The sequence below is a fragment of the Salmo salar genome, chromosome 12 (genome assembly GCF_965601325.2).
Source record: "Salmo salar chromosome 12, fSalSal1, whole genome shotgun sequence".
Classification (NCBI taxonomy): Eukaryota; Metazoa; Chordata; class Actinopteri; order Salmoniformes; family Salmonidae; genus Salmo; species Salmo salar.
Window position 1 is genome coordinate 38,749,718 of NC_138302.1, and position 14,109 is coordinate 38,763,826.

Genomic DNA, 14,109 nt, shown 5'->3' on the forward strand with positions numbered 1-14,109 from the left:
TCCTGTAGACCCTGCCACATTCGTCTCGTGTTTGAGCCGTTGAATTGCGACTCCAGTTTGTCCCTATACCGACATTTCGCATTCGTTTTATAGCGGAGGAAATAACTACACTGTTTATATTCGGCCATATTCCCAGTCCTCTTTCCATGCGGTTGTTCGCGCTTTCACCACAGTTTCTGGTTATGGTAGATTTTAATAGTCACAGTGGGTAGAATATCTCCAATGCACTTCCTTATAAACTCACTCAAGTCAGCTTATAGATCGATGTTATTCTCTGAGGCTGCCCGGAACATTTCCCATTCCGCGTGATCAAAACAATCTTGAAGCGTGGATTCCGATTGGTCAGACCAGCATTGAATGGTTCTAGTCACGGGTACATACTGTTTGAGTTTCTGCCTATAAGACGGTAGGAGCAAGATGGAGTCATGGTCAGATTTGCCGAAGGGAGGGTGAGGTAGGGCCTTGTATGCATCGCAGAAGTTAGAGTAGCAGTGATTGAGTGTATTGCTCGCGCGACTGCTTCAATCAATAGGCTGATAGAATTGAGGTTGCCTTGTTCTCAAATTTGCTTTGTTAAAATCCCCAGCTACAATAAATGTGGCCTCATGACATATGGTTTCCAGTTTACATAGAATCCAGTGAAGTTCCTTGAGGGCCGTCGTGGTGTCTGCTTGAGGAGGTATATACACAGCTGTGACGATAACTGACGAGAATTCTTTTGGAGATAATATGGCCAGTATTTGATTGTAAGGAATTCTAGGTCGGGTAAGCAAAAGTACTTGAGTTCCTGTATGTTGTTATGATTACACCATGAGTCGTTAATCATGAAGCATACATCCTCGCCCTTCTTCTTCCCAGAGAGGTGTTTATTTCTGTCGGCGCGACGCATGAAGAAGCCCAGTGGCTGAACAGACACCGACAACATACCCCGAGAGAGCCATGTTTCCATGAAACAGAGAATTTTACAATCTCTGATGTCTCTCTGGAAGGCAACCCTTGCTCTAATTTTGTCTACCTTGTTGTCAAGAGACTGGGCATTGAGGAGTAGTATACTCGGAAGCGGGGAGCACGCCTATGGAGCCTGACCAGGAGGCCGCTCTGTCTGCCTCTTCTGCGACGACGTTGTTATGGGTCGGCTACTGGGATTAGATCCACTGTCCTGGGTGGTGATCCGAACAAGGGATCCGCTTTGGAAAAGTTGTATTCCTGGTCGTAATGTTGATAAGTTAACGTTGTTCTTATATCCAATAGTTCTTCCCGGCTGAATGTAATAACACTTAAGATTTTCTGGGCTAACAATGTAAGAAATAATATGTTAAAAAAACAAAATACTGCATAGTTTCCTAAGGACTCGAAGCGAGGCGACCGTCTCTGTCGGCATCATCATAGCCAAGCTCAGAAAGTTAGTCTGTGTTTAAAAAATCTCAGCAGATCAATTCATTTTCTTTCCAGTCACTAAATCATGATGAAATTGCAGATTTTTTTTAAAGTGTTCAAGCTTCCAATGTTCCTCTCCAGTGCACAGACGTAGCCTACAGTTCTTCATCATTCTCGCCACTGCCAGACAAAAGACAGTGAAGAAACCACCATTTACCTACCTCTAGGGTGCTATACATATTTATTTGGTTTACATGAAAAAGTATAGAATGACAGTTTTATTGGTAATTAAATAGAATTTATTTAGAATTTATCAGAATACATTTTCCAGAAAGAGATTTACCAGCTCTGTGTATTCTCAAATCAAAAAAAGTGAGGGAGCGCCAGTCCCCTGTGCTCTGGCAGCAGTACATCCCTGGTCCTAGACTCCCAGGCCATCTGTTCAGTAGATCCAGCTACATGCCTCATTCCAAAATGAATGGGTAAAAAGCACCATATAATTTCAAGGTTTTATTCTGTGCTTATTTTTCCTCTATGCATATTAGTTTGAGGGAAATAGCTGGATCTATACAACTGATTGTATGTGTCGTGGATTCATCTTGACTTTAAACTACTTTTGACGTCTGAAAACGTGTTATGTCCCTAAATCAGAATTTGTCAGATGTTTTCACAACTCAAAAGTGGTCTGAGTTCGAGTTGAATCCATAATCCACACCATTCGTTATGTACACAAAGTGGAAAAAAACATAAAAACACTTTCCTAATATTGAGTTGCACCGCCCTATTTGCCCTCAATTCGTCGGGGCGTGGACCCTACACGGTGTCAAAAGCGTTCCACAGGGATGCTGGCCCATGTTGACTCCAATGCTTTCTTCACAGTTGTGTCAAGTTGGCTGCATGTCCTTTGGGTGGTGGACGGGAAACTGTTGAGCGTGAAAAACCCAGCAGCGTTGCAGTTCTTGACACAAACCGGTGCGCCTGGCACCTACTACCATACCCTGGTCAAAGGCACTTCAATATTTTGTCTTGCCCATTCACCCTCTGAATGGCACACATAGACAATCCATGTCTCAATTGTCTCAAGGCCTAAAAATCCTTCTTTAACCGGCCTCCTTCCCTTCATCAAAACTGATTGAAGTGGATTTTATGAGTGACATCCATAAAGGATCACAGCTTTCACCTGGTCAGTCGATATCATGGAAAAAGCAGGTGATCTTAATGATTTGTACACTCAGTGTATATTTTACTCAATGCATTAGGAGGCCTCAATCCCAAAGTAATATGAATGATTGAAAGTATTTCATCCTCTTTAATTAGTTACAGATTCGACCACAGAATCATTTCCTATTACGTACAGTAATATTTAACTAGAATTGTGCACTCCTAAATTGGAGTTACTGTTTCTGCTTGTAACGCTTGGGCGTAGTGGGTGCAGAGTCAGGAGCAGGAAGCAGAGAATGCAGGGTAGTGTTATTTATTCAACACACAACGGCAAAACACAAGCCGCCCCAACAGTGAACTAGAGCTCACACAAAAACCAAAGTGCCCAAACACATGGGACAAAACAGGTCGGCGCAAAATACGCACTCGCACCTCAAAATTACAAATGCGCGTGCATTCACAAGCAATACAACGAACAAATAATCCCACACACAGAGCAGGCGGGCCTCCTGGCTAAAATAGCCCAGCTAATCAGCCCAAACCAAAAACAGGTGCACACAATAAACGAAAAGGGGGAAAAGGGAATCAGTGGCAGCTAGTAGGCCGTCGACGACGACCGCCGAGCGCCACCCGAACAGGAGGGGGAGCTACCTACGGTAGGAGTTGTGACACTGCTTGAAATCATTTTGGTACTCTTGCTTATTAGTAGGGATTGTGGGCGTTCAACTGTCTAACAGTAGGCTAGATTATGTACTGAGTTCCCCAAACTTTGGCGTATTCATTGTGTGTTTGTTACCCATCCAAAGGCGGAAGATATTGTTGCGATTTCAGTCAAACACCTAGTGACCTTGTCAAGGAGTTCGGATGTCTTGGCCTAACAGCTAAGGTGTTGGGTTGACAGTCACTGGACCAGAGTTTGAGTCCCAGTTGAATATCTTTATCTGTGCAATGTCACCCCCGCTTGTTGCTGATATACAGTGGGGAGAACAAGTATTTGATACACTGCCGATTTTGCAGGTTATCAAATACTTGTTCTCCCCACTGTATAGTCTTACTCTCCCAGGTGTTCTCTTACGTGGCCACACTCCTGTACTTCATCCACACCATCTTTCAGGCCGTCAGGAGGAAGTCCTTCTAAACTAGAACAAGTTCTCAGTCAAAGAAGAGAAGGTCTTAAGTCTACTATTGGAAACCATGGAGGGCTGTGGTGTAATGTACTGCATGGCCTATACCCTGAGGTAAAGAAGAAATCTACCTGCTCTGCATCCCAATTCTCTATCATTCTCCTCATTCTCCCCCTACATATTCAAAAGCAAAGTATTGGTTTAAGCGTGGTTTAGACTAGAGGGAATTGCCATCATAGGCCTACATGTCCTTTCTTTTTAAATCCATGAAGGGAAGTGAACATATGCACACTTAGGGTAGACGGGTAGAGAATTGGGATGCAGAACCAGATCTCTCTCGGAGGACTAACCATATGAAAGCAAACCTAGAATTAAAAAGTAATGATGGGCTACAAAGTCAATTATTACAGTTGCAAAATGATTTTACCATTTTTTACTTTTATAATTTTTTCAATTAATCTACCACATTTTATTGAACAAACCAGAAATGTAAAATGTAATGAAATGTTTGTTTGCTTGTTTTTATATGCTTTGCTACTGATAGCATTTCTGTAAAATGTTGAACTTGATGGATCCACCTACTGTTACGTTCTAATAAAGGTTTTATGAGACAATCTAAGACTATAGTAGGACACATTAGTGATAATTGCAAATTATCTTTAATATAGCTAGCTCTTTTCAACGATCCAAAGTGTTTGTAGGCTCATAGACTGGTTACCCATTTTATTGTTTGTTTGGTCTATCTTTAGTTTCGGAGCTGACAGCTGTTAACGACAAAATAGGGTAATGTATCACCTCCAACAGGGTTCCATTTCAAGCCACTGGGCTGATGTCTGATATTGACACTTATACATTTTTCATCAGGCACAGTGTTAGGTGAATCAAGAACGTAGCTTCATTCTAATCTCCTTTTCCCTTGAGAGTCCCATTTTGTCAAGTCAGAGGACCTAACAAAAGGGTCATGGATCTCTGTGACATGAAGTGTGCTTTAACCTGTTTATTGCAGTGATGTTTTTGTTGTATTGTGTGTCACACGTATCAGGTGCATTCTTATTTCTCTTAACAATCTTATCTCTATGGTCCTCCCCATTTCTAATAACAGGTACACCACACCTCCTAGTACTGTTTCCCACTGCAAGGCACTGGTATATGCAGTCAGAGTGAGACAGGTGTCATTACCTAAGATAGAATAACATTATTCACAAACATATTACATCAGCAATATCATTTGGTGACATTTACTATGGAAGTGTAACATGTTGGCATTCAGTGTGACATACGCTCACTGATAAAGGTTAACACATTTACTAAATTAAGTAATAAAATAGGATTTTATTTAGAAAATTTGAACCTGGGGCTTAATTTACATTGCGTACACGAACATCACAGGTGTTGTCCAGCGTTGCTTGCAAATCTTGTAACACTATTGTGTCAAAGACAAGTGGCTGTGGAACAAGAATAGCTGCTAAGTAGTGTTTTAGTCTAGATTCTATCAGGTGGGGATCAGTATCTATCTGTAAGAAGGCGGGGTGACTCATGGCCTGCTCTAGTATGAAACCAGAATAACCTGAATCTGAATGCCCTGGCAGAGGGCGTAAATAAAGTTAGGCCAGGGGCAGGGTGGCTGGGACACACACGTCATTGGGACCCAGTGGAGCAAGCATGCCACACACACACACACAATTTTGAGTGGGCAGTAACTACTCCTGTCAGAGGTTAAGGAAATTAAAATCTCCATATGACTTGTTCATATTATACACCATGACTCATACTGTTACCCTGAATTAGCATTGCTATTTGGCTGATATTTTTACTTTAGTGATTATATGCCCATGAAACACACAGGTTCACTTACATACAGTGAATCAGAGAACTAGAAATTGTGAAATACAATGAAAATGTATAACCATTGCTATTAGATTTTATACTTTCATCCATTTATGACCTATGAATGTATTTTATCCATATGATACACACAGATTAATTTACATAAAGTGAGTCAGAGGACTAGAAATTGTGAAACAAAATGAAAAACAGCATTTAAATTAATAATCACTTATTGTACTGCAAGTGAACTACACACGACAAGGCATTGCTTCATCTGTCGTCATGAAATGTCATTATTGATATGTTAAGTCTTGTAAAATAACACTCAAGCACCACCATGTGTTGGCCCGTCCACATTACATGAAAAAATGGACTCAGAGGAGAACTAAGCTTTGGGATAAGTTGAGTAAGCACATTAAGCCACACACATTTTTATTTATTTCACCTTTATTTAACCAGGTAGGCCAGTTGAGAACAAGTTCTCATTTACAACTGCGACCTGGCCAAGATAAATCAGAGCAGTGCGACAAAAACAACAACACAGAGTTACACATGGGATTATCAAACGTACAGTCAATAACACAATAGAAAAATCTGTATACAGTGTGTGCAAATTAAGTAAGGAGGTAAGGTGAACTCCGCTTTGGGATAAGGTGAGTAAGCATATTAAGCAACACACATTTTACAATTTCCTTTTACCCTCTATTGTGTCTACTTTGTGTTTTGCTTCATAATGATGAATCTTGTGGGGGGAAAGCACTATTGTCAGTTCATTGTCTAATGTAGAGGAAGTGTTGGGTCACAGAAAGTCATTTGAGGAAGTTAATCTTGCATCTTGTCATCAAAACTTGCAGACTTCAAGTGACATTTTGCCCTCGGGAACACTTCCACAAGCTTTGCAATGGGAGAGATTGAATGGATGCCAGTGTAACATTTTACTTAATTGTTAATTTGCTAATTATTTTGGTTAAAAACAAATGTTTATAGAGAAATAGCTAGGTTTCAAACATTTTCAAACAAACGTACAGTCAATAACACAATAAAAAAACTCTGTATACAGTGTGTGCAAATGAAGTAAGGAGGTAAGGCAATAAATATGCCATAGTGGCGAAGTAATTACAATTTAGCAATTAACATTGGAGCGATAGATGTGCAGATGAGGATGTGCAAGTAGAAATACTGGTGTGCAAAAGAGCAGAAAAACAAAAACAAATATGGGGATGAGGTAGGTAGTTGGTTGTATGGGCTATTTATAGATGGGCTGTGTACAGCTGCAGCGATCGGGAAGCTGCTCTGACAGCTGATGCTTAAAGTTAGTGAGGGAGATATAAGTCTCCATCTACAGTGATTTTTGTAATTCGTTCCAGTCATTGGCAGCAGAGAACTGGAAGATAAGGTGGCCAAATGAGGTGTTGGCTTTGGGGATGACCAGTGAAATATACCTTCTGGAGCGCATGCTACGGGTGGGTGTTGCTATGGTGACCAGTGAGCTGAGATAAGGCGGAGCTTTACCTAGCAAAGACTTATAGATGACCTGGAGCCAGTGGGTTTGGCGACGAATATGTAGCAAGGACCAGCCAACGAGAGCATACAGGTCGCAGTGGTGGGTAGTATATGGGGCTTTGGTGACAAAATGGATGGCATGGTGATAGACTGCATCCAATTTGCTGAGTAGAGTGTTGGAGGCTATTTTGTAAATGACATCGCCGAAGTCAAGGATCGGTAGGATAGTCAGTTTTATGAGGGTGTGTTTGGCAGCATGAGTGAAGGAGGCTTTGTTGCAAAATAGGAAGCCGATTCTAGATTTCATTTTGGATTGGAGATGCTTAACATGAGTCTGGAAGGAGAGTTTACAGTCTAGCCAGACACCTAGGTATTTATAGTTGTCCACATATTCTAAGTCAGAACCGTCAAGAGTAGTGATGCTAGTCGGACGGGCGGGCGGGCGCGGGCAGCGATCAGTTGAAGAGCATGTATTTTGTTTTTATAGCATTTAAGAGCAGTTGGAGGCCACCCTCTATTGTATGTACTTTGTGTTTTGCTTCATAATGATGAAACTTGGGGGGAAAGCACCATTGTCAGTTCATTGTCTAATGTAGAGGAAGTGTTGGGTCACAGAGTCATTTCAGGAAGTTAATCTTGCATCTTGTCATCAAAACTTGCAGACTTCAAGTGACATTTTGCCTTCGGGAACATGTATAGCCCCCACTTCCACAAGCTTTGCAAAGGGAGAGATTGAATGGACGCCAGTGTAACATTTGACTTAATTGTTCGTTTGCTAAGCATTTTGGTTAAAAGCAAATGTTTATAGAGAAATAGCTAGGTTTCAAACATTTTCTTTAACGTAAACAGAATCTACTCTTCCAATGATATTTGTTACTTTAGAGGTCATTTAGAGGTTTTTCAACAACGCACCAAAGCTTCAAAAACAAAAGACAAATTAGAGAATTAAAAGTCATGAAAGGCTACAATGAACATGTCAGTACAGTCACATTTTGAAACAGATGCATTTGAAAAGAATATGCTCTGTGCTCCCCTCCCAAAAAATGTATGACTTAGCTACTCCTTCCGGCACTGGAAACAAACCACCAGCTATTCCCAAAATATCTTTGGTGTCCAGAGAGTCAGTAGATAGGCTACAGTGGTTTGCGCCAGTGGGCGATTGAAGATGAACTACATGAGGACGGCCATTTGTGCAATGTCATCTGCTGTGCTGTAACACCACATGAATTCAAATGTACCCTCCCCTCCCAGTTTCAGATGTACTGTCTCACACTGTCACTCAGGGTTAGTCCTGAGGCGCAGAATCTGACAGCTGTATTTTATCCCTTGATGAGACACAATACATATACAAAGTATGTGGACACCCCTTCAAATTAGTGGATTTGGCTATTTCTGCCACACCCGTTTCTGACAGGTGCATATAATCGAGCACACAGCCATGCAATCTCCATAGACAAATATTGGCAGTAGAATGGCTTTACTGAAGAGCTCAGTGACGTTTAATGTGGCACAGTCATAGGATGCCACCTTTCCATTAAGTCAGTTCCTCAAATTTCTGCCCTGCTAGAGCTGCTGCGGTCAACCGTAAGCGTTGTTATTGTGAAGTGGAAACATCTAGGAGCAATAATGGGTCAGCCGTGAAGTGGTAGGCCACACAAGCTCACAGAACTGGACCGCAGAATGCTAAAGCGCGTTGCGAGTAAAAATTGTCTGTCCTCGATTGCAACACTCACTACAGAGTTCCAAACTGCCTCTGGAAGCAACGTCAGCACAAGGACTGTTCATCGGGAGCTTCATGAAATGGGTTTCCATGGCCGAGCAAGCTTAAGATCACCATGTGCAATGCCAAGCGTCGGTAGGTGTAAAGCTCGCTGCCTTTGTCTCTGGAGCAGTGGAAAAGCGTTCTCTGGAGTGATTAATCACCCTTCACAATCTGGTAGTCTGATGGACGAATCTGGGTTTGACGGATGCCAGGAGAACGCTACCTGCCGCAATGTAAATTGCCACCTGTAAAGTTTGGTGGAGGAGGAATAATGGTCTGGGGCTGTTTTCCATGGTTTGGGCTAGGCCCGTTACTTCCAGTGAAGGGAAAACTTAATGCTACAGCATACAATGACATTCCAGACGATTCTATGCTTCCAACTTTCCGTATGACAAGGCCTCCATGCACAAAGCCAGGTCCATACAGAAATGGTTTGTCGAGATCGGTGTGGAAGAATTTGACTGGGCTACACAGAGCTCTGACCTCATCCCCATCGAACACCTTTGGGTTGAATTGGAACGCCGACTGCGAGCCAGGCCTAATCGCCCAACATCAGTGCCTGACCTCACTAATGCTCTTGTAGCTGTAGTGGAAAGCCTTCCCAGAAGAGTGGAGGCTGTTATGGCAGCAAAGAATGTCCATAATTTTGGAATGAGATGTTTGAAGAGCTGGTGTCCACATACATTTTGGTCATGTAGTGTATATCACCCCTAAATGAGAATGTTGCCCGTGATGCCATTGTCATTCGTAATGCACACAGTTTGGCAATATCAGAAATGAACTTGGACCCAGGGTTTTCAATTAATGTAGAGCTTGAAATGAAATATGAATCACTCATGTTGAGACATATATAACGTTAAATGCATAAACATCCTAGCACCTTAACTATGAATCTGTCAAAAATAAGCAGTCATGTTTCACGAGGAAACACAAAGGCAGGGTTTACCTTAAAAAAAGATCATCAAAGCAGTGTGTAACTTGTCAGCATAGACACCTTGTCACTTGCAGCTCTGGCAAAGTAAAAGAGGCAACAATGTGATTCTCACTCTATAGTGGCCTTCCAATATCTTGCTGACGACAAAGTGCTGAATGACCAATAAACCAAATAACACTTACTAAGAAATATGTTGTTTACTAAGGGGGATAACGTTAGCTTAGAGCATGAGCCTATTGTCACCCCTACTCTGCCCCCCTTGAAAGTATTACCTTGCAGTGTATTGATCGAGATAATCCATTTTTTTTTAAGCAGGAAGTCTTAATACTGTACGCCATTAATATAGCATTAAGCCCCAGGGGTTACAGTTCCTCCAGTTCACCCATATGGTCTTTGGGAGCTGCGCTTTCTGTCTTGAGTGGGTGCTATAAGTTACAATGGTGGTTTCTTGGCATGATCATGTTGCATCCCAAAAGGGACCCTATTCCCTGTATAGTGCACTGCTTTTAAACAGAGCATAGGAATATTTAGTGTACTAAATATGGAATAGGGTGCCATTTGGGAAGTACCTCACTATAAAAAGTAGGAAAGAATTATCCCACACCGGCATTTTATAGTCAGCTTGGTCACCCATAGACGTTCACATAAAGCCAGCAATTCATGGATTCATGGATATTAAACACACCAAGATTGCCTACCAATAATGAAAACTTTGACTGACTAATCCATATTATGAAGAGATCTGTGAGAGCCTGCCCACATGAAAAAATATTATAGTATACTATGGTATAAATGCTGTTGTATTACTAAGTTTATATACTGTAATATTCACTGTGGTGTTTTTGTGGACTTCGCTGTAGTATTCACTAGTTTGTGCACAAAAACACATGGCTGTAGTATACTGTAGTGTTTTTGTGGACATGACTGTAGTATACTGTAGTATTTACTATAGAGTTTTGTTTTATTATCTTTGACATAGAAGAATGGGCTTTCTCCTTGAGGAAACCTACTGGACAAATATTAAAACAGCAGCACCTTTTCCATGACTTTTAAGTAGGTAGGACTGGGGTTTGAATAGGTAGGTTCAAAGTTTCTACTCTTTTCTATAACCTGTAGCGAACACAATATACAGTATGGTCTATACTTGGCATGTAGGTTTCTCACTCATGGGTAGCACAATTGGGATAAGGGGAATATAGTATTCCTTACAGTATACTACAGTTTACTACAGTGTACTACAGTGTACTACATAATTCTATAGTATTCTATGGTAAACTATTATTTTTTCATGTGGGTATGAGGGTGTTAATTGTATTTATGGAAATAAATCAAGGTTATCTTATTCATTCAATGAGTTTTCAAAATGTAGTTGACCCCTGACCAGGAGTCCCGTAGGGCGGCACACAATTGGCCCAGCGTCGTCCGGTTTAGGGAGGGTTTGGCCGGGGGGGGCATTACTTGGCTCATCGCACTCTTGCGAATCCTTTTGGCGGGCCGGGCGCCTGCAGGCTGACTTTAAGTCATCAGTGTAACGGTGTTTCCTCCGACACATTGGTCCGGCTGGCTTCCGGGTTAAGCATGCGGGTGTTAAGAAGCGTGGCTTAGCATGCCATATGACTCAACCTTCGCCTCTCCCGAGCCCGTTGGGGAGTCGCAGCAATGAGACAAGATCGTAATTGGAACGGCAACTGGATATCACGAATTTGTGGAGAAAAAGTGGGTAAAGAAAAATAAAAGTACTTGCCTTCTCAAAACACAAATATGTTAATCAAAACTATATAACACCATCAAAATTGCAAATACATTCATCAAAAGAACATGACTGCCTGAAAAAAGATTTATGCAACCATACTTATCTCTTGAGTCCAAGCAGACAAAGAGAAAGTTGTTTTAAAAATTCAGTAGATCAATACATTTTCTTTCCAGTCACTAAATCATGATGATCAAAATTAGAAGTAAAACTATCCAAAGGTGCAGCATTATGGGATATTACTCTCCTTTTATGCATATTTAACCAAACGGTTGCCTACACATCAAATCAAATATTATTTCTGATGCATTTTTATAATCAAAATAAGCACGTTGTGTGCAGCATTCATTCATCGGTATTATCACAATCCAAATACAGTACATGTGTTCAATACAAAGGTTGGTTTGCTCATAGGTTTGTAGACTTTCCATTGTTGCACAGAAACACAATAGAAATAAAGGTGAATACAATGTAGGAACACAACTGTTATGAGTGCATTCAGAAAGTATTCACACCCCTTGAATTTTTCAAGATGTTGTTGTGTTACTGCCTGAATTTAAAATTGATTAAATAGAGATTTATTTTGTCACTCGCCTACATGCAATACCCCATAATGTCAAAGTAGAATAATGTTTTTCAATTTTTTTTTACAAATGAATTTAAAATGAAAAGCTGAAATGTCTTTCGTCAGTAAGTATTCAACCCCTTTGTTATGAGCAGCCTAAATAAGTTCAGGAGTAAACATTCACATAAGTTGCATGGACTCACTCTGTGTGCAATAGTAGTTTTTAACATGATTATTTAAGGACTACTTCATCTCTGTACCCCACACATACAATTATTTGTAAGGTCCCTCAGTCGAGCAGTGCATTTTTAACAGATTTGACCACAAAGACCAGGGAGGTTTTCCAATGAATTACACTTTGGATGGTGTATGATTTAGATGCACTATTGTAAAGTGGTTGTTCCACTGGATATCATAAGGTGAATGCACCAATTTGTAAGTCGCTCTGGATAAGAGCGTCTGCTAAATGACTTAAATGTTAAATGTATCAATACACCCAGTCACTACAAAGATATAGGCGTCCTTCCTTTTGTGCAGTAGCATTTACTGATAGCCGGAAACAGTCAACACAATTGCACATATTTCTCTTCTGATGAAAACAATTTGCAAATATTCTGTGAACTAAACACTTAGTGAATTTTGTATTCACTGATGACATTTTTATGTCATGTTTTGCGAAAGGTAGTCTAAGATATGCAAGTCAGGTACTAAGGGAAGAAAATGATCAGAAGTTTGATCATTGCTTTTCTGCTATAGATTACATTAACACAGATCTAAAATGTATTGTACACTATTGAGAAACTGTAATGACTGAAAGGTACAGTGTAGTGTATTCTACAGTATACTATGCACTTCTATAGTAAGGAGTAAACAATTGAGGGATACTACAGGGTGTAGTATAGTATTCTACAGTATACTACAAAATGCTATATATAGTAAGCACTACACGATCAAGGGATACTACAGTTTCTAGTATAGTATTCTACAGTATACTACACTATTCTATATGAGAGATCACCATGATATCACAATAGCAAACAAATGTAGTTCTGGGTGAAAAAAAGTTGCGCTCTGTGCATGGTTCTCTGTGTTAGGCATGTATATGGGAGGCGAAGTCAAGTGCAGGAGAGTGGAGTATATTGAACAGGCGCACTTTAATACCGGTCAACAACGACAGCACGTAAAACATACTAGTGCCACAAACACGGTCTATAACAAAAGTGCAGCGCCTGACAAAATAATCACGTAACAAACAATTACACACAAAGACATGATGGGGAACAGAGGACTAAATATATGTAGATTGGGGAATGAAAACCACTCTGCATGGTTGTGCTCTGTACTTACAAATCAGTAATTGCATAATGTAGTTGACAGTACAGTAAGGAGCTGACAAAAATCGACCTTCCAATAACATGAATCATTGTCAATGTTGCAGTGCTATTTCATGGTGTAATCTCACAATTATCTAGCAGATGACGGTAGTGAACCACTACCTCCATTACCTGGCTATGTGAAGTTAGTTTGCCACGTTGGTTCGCAATTGATAACGTGGATAGAAGTGACTGAGCCTGAAGGAAGTCGTTTGGGGAAGTCCCACACACGGAGATGGAATTCATGTCGGAGGCCCGGGTGAGGAAAATGGCAGATGGTGAGAAGAAGCGAGGCAGAAAGAAGGATGTGAGGTTCAAACCGAAACCGACATCTGCGAAATACAAGCCGAATACTTTCTCCTTTGACTCCAGTACAGGAGAGATAATTCCGTTAGGCTTCTGAAAACCCTGAAATGTAACCTTGTAACGTCTGTCTTCGGGTAGAGAGGACCAAGGCACAGCGGGTTGCGTGCTCATCTTAATATTTATTTTAAATAAAGACTGTGAACACAGAAAAACAATAAACAAAGCAACAACGACAGGAAACAGTTTAGCAGGCTATACACTTAACAGCAGTGCTAAAGACAACTACCCATTAACAAACAAAACACATCCCTCTATATAGGACTCTCAATCAAAGGCAACTACAAACACCTGCCTTCAATTGAGAGTCCAACGCCCAATACCTAACATAGAAAATACTAAACTAGAAAGAACATAGAAATACAAAAAC

The 14,109-nt window shown here is 40.8% G+C and overlaps 1 non-coding gene across 1 annotated transcript; it reads right to left on the minus strand.

Moving 5' to 3' along the window:
- Nucleotides 1-10,671: 10,671 nt before the first annotated feature.
- LOC123725766 (U7 small nuclear RNA) lies at nt 10,672-10,728 on the minus strand. Its single transcript, XR_006758280.1, has one exon. It is a non-coding gene; the product is annotated as a U7 small nuclear RNA (small nuclear RNA).
- Between the last annotated feature and the right edge of the window lie 3,381 nt (nt 10,729-14,109).